This window comes from Pseudorasbora parva, chromosome 16 (genome assembly GCF_024679245.1).
Source record: "Pseudorasbora parva isolate DD20220531a chromosome 16, ASM2467924v1, whole genome shotgun sequence".
Classification (NCBI taxonomy): Eukaryota; Metazoa; Chordata; class Actinopteri; order Cypriniformes; family Gobionidae; genus Pseudorasbora; species Pseudorasbora parva.
This window is the reverse complement of record NC_090187.1, coordinates 42,143,119-42,151,003: the sequence shown is the minus strand read 5'-3', so window position 1 is coordinate 42,151,003 and position 7,885 is coordinate 42,143,119.

Sequence of the window (7,885 nt, the reverse complement as noted above, 5' to 3'; positions counted from 1 at the left end):
CAGTGTAAGAGTGGATCTCCTACAGTGGTTCAGGCTGCAGAGTTGCCGAACGACGAAAGAAACGTTATCAGTAAGATTGTAGAAAACTGTACATTTCTCATCTCTACTACCACTGCTGCTTATACCAATGACGGTATTGAGCGCAGTTACAATAGCTAAATATGTGGGAGAGCGTTGCTTTAATGTGACTTTACTGTACTGCAATAGGTCACACTTCAAAGTCAATATCAAATCAAAACTAGTTAGCAAAAAATGTGTAATTGAAAGAATTTAATGACAAAATCTGATTATGGTTACACTTAAAATAGTTAAAAACTTGATGTATGAGATGATAAAAACTTATACCATTAATCGTAACCCAACATGTATAGAAAGTTACCTGAGGGATAAAATGAGAGAAGGAGGGATGGAGAGAAAAAGGGAAGAGCCAAAGAGAAAGCCCAGAAGAGAGAGAGCCTGAGAATAAAAGCACCAGAGCAACAGTTCCAATCTTCTTTTGTCTATTCCTTGACCATGTGACTGAAACCCTAATGTGAGACATTCGAACTGACCAATCAAACTTCCCCCACTGGACTACAGGTGTGCACTGTAAAAAACAAATCAGGTCTCCAATTCAACATTTTCTAGTGACTGATCACATCTAAAAAAAAAAATTAGTTGGCCAAATTGACTTTCTTTTAATTAAATTGCATCAATCAACAGAAGTTCAATTTGGCCAACTGAAAAATGTAGCTGTGATCAGTCGGTCACTAAAAAAAGTTCAATAGGAGACCTGATTTTTTTTTTTTTACAGTGTGGCACACATCATCAGAATCTCATTCTCTTTAGGAGTTCAAAATGGTCCTTCGGATTAGAGAGAGGGGGTGGAGACAGTAAAGCAAATGTCTGTTCAATTCAAAAATCAAATATCTTTGATTATTTTCAATTCATTCAAACACGTAGTTGTCTTTCCATTCTTCTTTGGATGCCCTATTTTCACTTTCCTCTTTAGTCTCTTTGATAGTGCTGGCTTCAATGTTAACATCACTCTGCATGTGACGTAATAATCACATACCTCTAGCATGCAAACAATTAAAAAAATAGTTTCATTCGTGAGGATGCCAAGAAATAATTCTCAATGTAAAAGTATGCCGTTAAGTACGTTAAAAAATAATTATTACAATAAGTTAGGCTCCATTGTGTAATGAGCTAATTAAAATGCACATTTATTATTCACAATATAGAAAGAGGAAATAAAACAATTTGTTAAGAGCATGACTCACATGCCATTAATGGGCGTATTCAAGTTATTTTTATCCATTCCTCTTCTCCCACATGTGTGTGTATTAGCAAGGCGGTCTGTGTTGCAATTTGGTGAATGAAGATACTTGCCAGGTTACGTGCTGCTGTTATTACTGCTGCTGTTATTACTGCTGCTGTTACTGCTGCTGTTATTACTGCTGCTGTTATTACTGCTGCTGTTATTACTGCTGCTGTTACTGCTGTTATTACTGCTGCTGTTACTGCTGCTGTTATTACTGCTGCTGTTACTGCTGCTGTTACTGCTGCTGTTACTGCTGCTGTTATTACTGCTGCTGTTACTGCTGCTGTTACTGCTGCTGTTATTACTGCTGCTGTTACTGCTGCTGTTACTGCTGCTGTTACTGCTGCTGTTATTACTGCTGCTGTTACTGCTGCTGTTATTACTGCTGCTGTTACTGCTGCTGTTATTACTGCTGCTGTTACTGCTGCTGTTACTGCTGCCGTTATTATTGCTGCTGTTATTGATTCTGCTGTTACTGCTGCTGTTATTGATTCTGCTGTTACTGCTGCCGTTATTATTGCTGCTATTACTGCTGCTGTTATTACTGCTGCTGTTATTACTGCTGCTGTTACTGCTGCTGTTATTACTGCTGCTGTTATTGATTCTGTTATTACTGCTGCTGTTATTGATTCTGTTATTACTGCTGCTGTTATTACTGCTGCTGTTACTGCTGCTGTTACTGCTGCTGTTATTGATTCTGCTGTTACTGCTGCTGTTACTGCTGCCGTTATTATTGCTGCTGTTACTGCTGCTGTTACTGCTGCTGTTACTGCTGCCGTTATTATTGCTGCTATTACTGCTGCTGTTATTACTGCTGCTGTTATTACTGCTGCTGTTACTGCTGCTGTTATTACTGCTGATGTTATTGATTCTGTTATTACTGCTGCTGTTATTGATTCTGTTATTACTGCTGCTGTTATTATTGCTGCTGTTACTGCTGCTGTTATTACTGCTGCTGTTACTGCTGCTGTTATTACTGCTGCTGTTACTGCTGTTATTACTGCTGCTGTTATTGATTCTGTTATTACTGCTGCTGTTACTGCTGCTGTTATTACTGCTGTTATTACTGCTGCTGTTACTGCTGCCGTTATTATTGCTGCTGTTACTGCTGCTGTTACTGCTGCCGTTATTATTGCTGCTATTACTGCTGCTGTTATTACTGCTGCTGTTATTACTGCTGCTGTTACTGCTGCTGTTATTACTGCTGCTGTTATTGATTCTGTTATTACTGCTGCTGTTATTGATTCTGTTATTACTGCTGCTGTTATTACTGCTGCTGTTACTGCTGCTGTTATTGATTCTGCTGTTACTGCTGCTGTTACTGCTGCCGTTATTATTGCTGCTGTTACTGCTGCTGTTACTGCTGCCGTTATTATTGCTGCTATTACTGCTGCTGTTATTACTGCTGCTGTTATTACTGCTGCTGTTACTGCTGCTGTTATTACTGCTGCTGTTATTGATTCTGTTATTACTGCTGCTGTTATTGATTCTGTTATTACTGCTGCTGTTATTACTGCTGCTGTTACTGCTGCTGTTATTGATTCTGCTGTTACTGCTGCTGTTACTGCTGCCGTTATTATTGCTGCTGTTACTGCTGCTGTTACTGCTGCCGTTATTATTGCTGCTATTACTGCTGCTGTTATTACTGCTGCTGTTATTACTGCTGCTGTTACTGCTGCTGTTATTACTGCTGCTGTTATTGATTCTGTTATTACTGCTGCTGTTATTGATTCTGTTATTACTGCTGCTGTTATTATTGCTGCTGTTACTGCTGCTGTTATTACTGCTGCTGTTACTGCTGCTGTTATTACTGCTGCTGTTACTGCTGTTATTACTGCTGCTGTTATTGATTCTGTTATTACTGCTGCTGTTACTGCTGCTGTTATTACTGCTGTTATTACTGCTGCTGTTACTGCTGCCGTTATTATTGCTGCTGTTACTGCTGCTGTTACTGCTGCCGTTATTATTGCTGCTATTACTGCTGCTGTTATTACTGCTGCTGTTACTGCTGCTGTTATTACTGCTGCTGTTATTGATTCTGTTATTACTGCTGCTGTTATTGATTCTGTTATTACTGCTGCTGTTATTACTGCTGCTGTTACTGCTGCTGTTACTGCTGTTATTACTGCTGCTGTTATTGATTCTGTTATTACTGCTGCTGTTATGCTGCTGTTATTACTGCTGTTATTACTGCTGCTGTTACTGCTGCTGTTATTACTGCTGCTGTTACTGCTGCTGTTATTACTGCTGTTATTACTGCTGCTGTTACTGCTGCTGTTACTGCTGCTGTTATTACTGCTGTTATTACTGCTGCTGTTACTGCTGCTGTTATTACTGCTGCTGTTACTGCTGCTGTTATTACTGCTGCTGTTACTGCTGTTATTACTGCTGCTGTTATTACTGCTGTTATTTCTGCTGCTGTTACTGCTGCTGTTACTGCTGCTGTTATTACTGCTGTTATTACTGCTGTTATTACTGCTGTTATTACTGCTGCTGTTACTGCTGCTGTTATTACTGCTGTTATTACTGCTGCTGTTACTGCTGTTATTACTGCTGCTGTTACTGCTGCTGTTACTGCTGTTATTACTGCTGTTATTATTGCTGCTGTTCTGCTGCTGTTATTACTGCTGTTATTACTGCTGCTGTTACTGCTGCTGTTATTACTGCTGCTGTTATTACTGCTGCTTTTATTGATTCTGTTATTACTGCTGCTGTTACTGCTGCTGTTATTACTGCTGCTTTTATTGATTCTGTTATTACTGCTGCGGTTACTGCTGCTGTTATTACTGCTGCTGTTTAGGGGTGCACCGATCCGACTTTTTCGGTCCCGATACCGATGCCTGGGCTTTATGTATCTGTCAAAACCCGATACCGATCCGATACTATTGTTAAATTAATAATAAACTGTACATCTTCCTTGAAGAGACTAAAGGCACCAGACTTTACTAAATCAAGATAATAAGACAAAATAACAGGTGTATGCAGTGTTGAATTCTTATTTATTTAAAAAACAATTGTGCATTCAAATCTAAAATATAATTTAGGGCTCGACATTAAGCATGCTCATGTCTCTCCTTTGGATAAGTAAAATGGTCATTCACTTGTCCGAGTAAAAAATGCGCTTGTCTGGAAAAAAGTTAGATTTGTGTGTGTATGTGTGTGTGTGTGTTGTAAATATAACTTATTCTGAAGCAATATTCACTCACAGTCAATTCACTCACAGTCAGTGTTCAATCAGCTTTGACATATTTCAAATCTGCATATTAGTGATATTTTACCTTTATAAAGGGCATTTTCCCCTAATCTTATTAAATATAAGCTATGCTTCAGGTTTCATATTATATTCTTAAATTTGATCTATACATTAAATTAAAATAAAATAAGACACTATAGGGATGTTACCAATCAAATTAAATGATTTACCCAGAAAAATTACTACTGCATTAAATAATGTTATGTGATTTGTATTTTTGAATAAACAAAATAAATGTTGAAAAATATAGGAAACTAAAACACCAGTAGGTGGCAGTAGGTGAGTCTTAATGAGTGAGTCATTGAGTCATTAATTCAAACGATTCATTCAAACGACTGATTCCTTTAAGAATGAGGCAGTCGTTTACGAACAGGTTATTGAGTCTTTGATTCAACCACTGAATCATTCAAAACACGAGATGTGTTATGGTTCTGCTGTTTGGAACTTTGTTGCTTGGAATCTTTGTTTGGAACTATTTTCGCAGCTGAAATGGAACAAAAAGACTCAATATTGCATCTAAAATGTAAGTAACTAATGTTAATGATTGTTTATGGAGCTGTCATAGGAAATCAGTGACATTTTCAATCATGATGGTATTCAGGAAAACAGCACATTTGGTTGTGTGATGTTGTTTAACTGTATCACATGTAGGGCTGGGCGATATGGCCAAAATTTCATATCCCGATATAGCTCATTTGATATCCCGATAACGATATACATAACGATATAGCAATTTTTCTGTTAATTCAGTTTATGAAAAGTCTATACAAAATTGCAATGTGGAAATGCAGTTTGAAATGATTTACAAAACAAATAAAGGTAGTATGGACTACATTTTTATTTTATTTAGAACCTTTTTTTCAAGCAAGACTGTTGGTAAAGTTAACACCTGCCTGATGTTAACCGATGACCGTTTGACCGATGGTTGACCGTATCAACCTTAACCGATCAAAGTCGTCGGTTAAAATAAATAAAAAAAGTGATCTCTAAATTAGGCTATTATAGACAGAGGACTAAACGCTACTACAGTTAGCCGTCTCATTCCAAAATCTTTTTGTGTGATTGAACATATCCCTCGCACTCAATTTTTCATAACTCGCCTGTTTGTACTTAATAAACCAATAAAAACATTTGGCGCGCGCTCACAGCGTTTGGGTTTGCACGCTCACAAGGTTTGCCAAAAGTAAACACTCGAGGTTAGAGCCGGGGCAGACGACAGTATGAAGCGTGCATTCAGCATAAGATGGGCTTACATTTGGAAATATAACATCTTCATTTCAGTGGTAACACAGAAGGTGTTGATCGTCTTTCTTTATTATAGTTAGCACTACCTCGAACTAAAGCGGCGTCTCTTCAGAGCTGTCATTTTCTTAAATGAGCCGCGGCAATGTTTCAAATGAGCTTCTTACGCTGGACAAATGCCTTTATTTTCAACGCCATCACCTTAACCAAACCATTTCGAAACTAAGGAGCCATTGTCCTCTGATTACAAACAAGCTCCTCTGCGGCGCGTTTGCGGGACTCGTGTTTCGCGCTGTGGGGGATTTAAAAAAAGTGACGTGAGTGGAAGGGAGGCGGCAGCGTGTGTGTGTGTGTGAGAGAGAGAGCGTGAGAGAGACAGAGGGAGCGCGGCTCGCGGCTGTTATTTCAAATAGCGCAGCATATTTTAAACTAATCGGTTAACCGGTTTCAACCGGCTAATGAGGCTCGGTGGTCGGTCAAGAAAATGTTTAGTTTTTGCCATCCCTACACCTGCCATTAAAATATTTCAATATATGGCTTTATGGTGTGCCACGCGTAAAAGCCCGCTGCAGCGTCTGTGTCTGAAGTGTGTTTTGAGCGCTTATGCCCCCACTATTCTGGCATCATTACTCTGAGAATTACCCCGCTCTGAACCGCGTCTACTACCGTCTTCCTCCATGTGTGTTTGTATTGCAGCGTGCATGGGCATGCCGTGGCGTGAGGTGCATCTTGACGTAAAATTCTGCCATAAACGCCTTATCGTGGCGTAAGCGATAGAGCCTTATATAAAACGATAGACATTTTCTATCGTCCAGACGATATATTTCGTCATATCGCCCAGCCCTACTCACATGTTATAAAGATAAAACGTAACATTTTGAATGTTTGCCGAAATTACTATGTGTGAGCGGCGCTTTTTTGATTTATCCTCAAGATACGCGAGCGTCAACAGCGTGTCGTTACCGTCAGTTCACTACATTAGCCTTTATCCATATCCACTATCAGTCACTTACACTAAATGCATCCTTTGCATAATGCAAAGTCAGTTGCTGAGCTGTATTGTCCACTCCTTTAGTGTTTGCTGAGCTGCAGGAATGCAGCGTGCTTTTTAACATGGTGTTTCTGGATTAAATTGGTAGTATTGCCAACAGACGAACTAGTTGGCGTGGTAAGCATAAAATATCTCTACACATCCGACTCTCTGGCTAGCTCCATGTTGCTTCGAGCATGCGACACACGTGAAACTGACGAATGACGTAGTTCTGCTGCGAAAAAAACAACAACAAAAAAACACCTGGATCGGCCTGTGGATCTGTTCATTTTTCCGATCCCCGATCCAGCTTTGTCGTCAGTATCGCGGCCGATATCCGATCCTAATATCGGATCGGTGCACCCCTACTGCTGTTACTGCTGTTATTACTGCTGCTGTTATTGATTCTGCTGTTACTGCTGCTGTTACTGTTTCTGTTATTACTGCTGCTGTTATTACTGCTGCTGTTATTACTGCTGCTGTTACTGCTGCTGTTACTGCTGCTGTTATTGATTCTGCTGTTACTACTGCTGCTGTTATTGATTCTGCTGTTACTGCTGCTGTTATTGATTCTGCTGTTACTGCTGCTGTTATTGATTCTGCTGTTACTACTTCTGCTGTTACTGCTGCTGTTACTGCTGCTGTTATTGATTCTGCTGTTACTACTTCTGCTGTTACTGCTGCTGTTACTACTGCTGCTGTTATTGATTCTGCTGTTACTGCTGCTGTTACTGCTGCTGTTATTGATTCTGCTGTTACTACTTCTGCTGTTACTGCTGCTGTTATTGATTCTGCTGTTACTGCTGCTGTTACTGCTGCCGTTATTATTGCTGCTGTTACTGCTGCTGTTATTGATTCTGCTGTTACTGCTGCTGTTACTGCTGCTGTTATTACTGCTGCTGTTACTGCTGCTGTTATTACTGCTGCTGTTACTGCTGCTGTTATTGATTCTGCTGTTACTGCTTCTGTTATTACTGCTGCTGTTATTGATTCTGCTGTTACTGCTTCTGTTATTACTGCTGCTGTTATTGATTCTGCTGTTACTGCTTCTGTTATT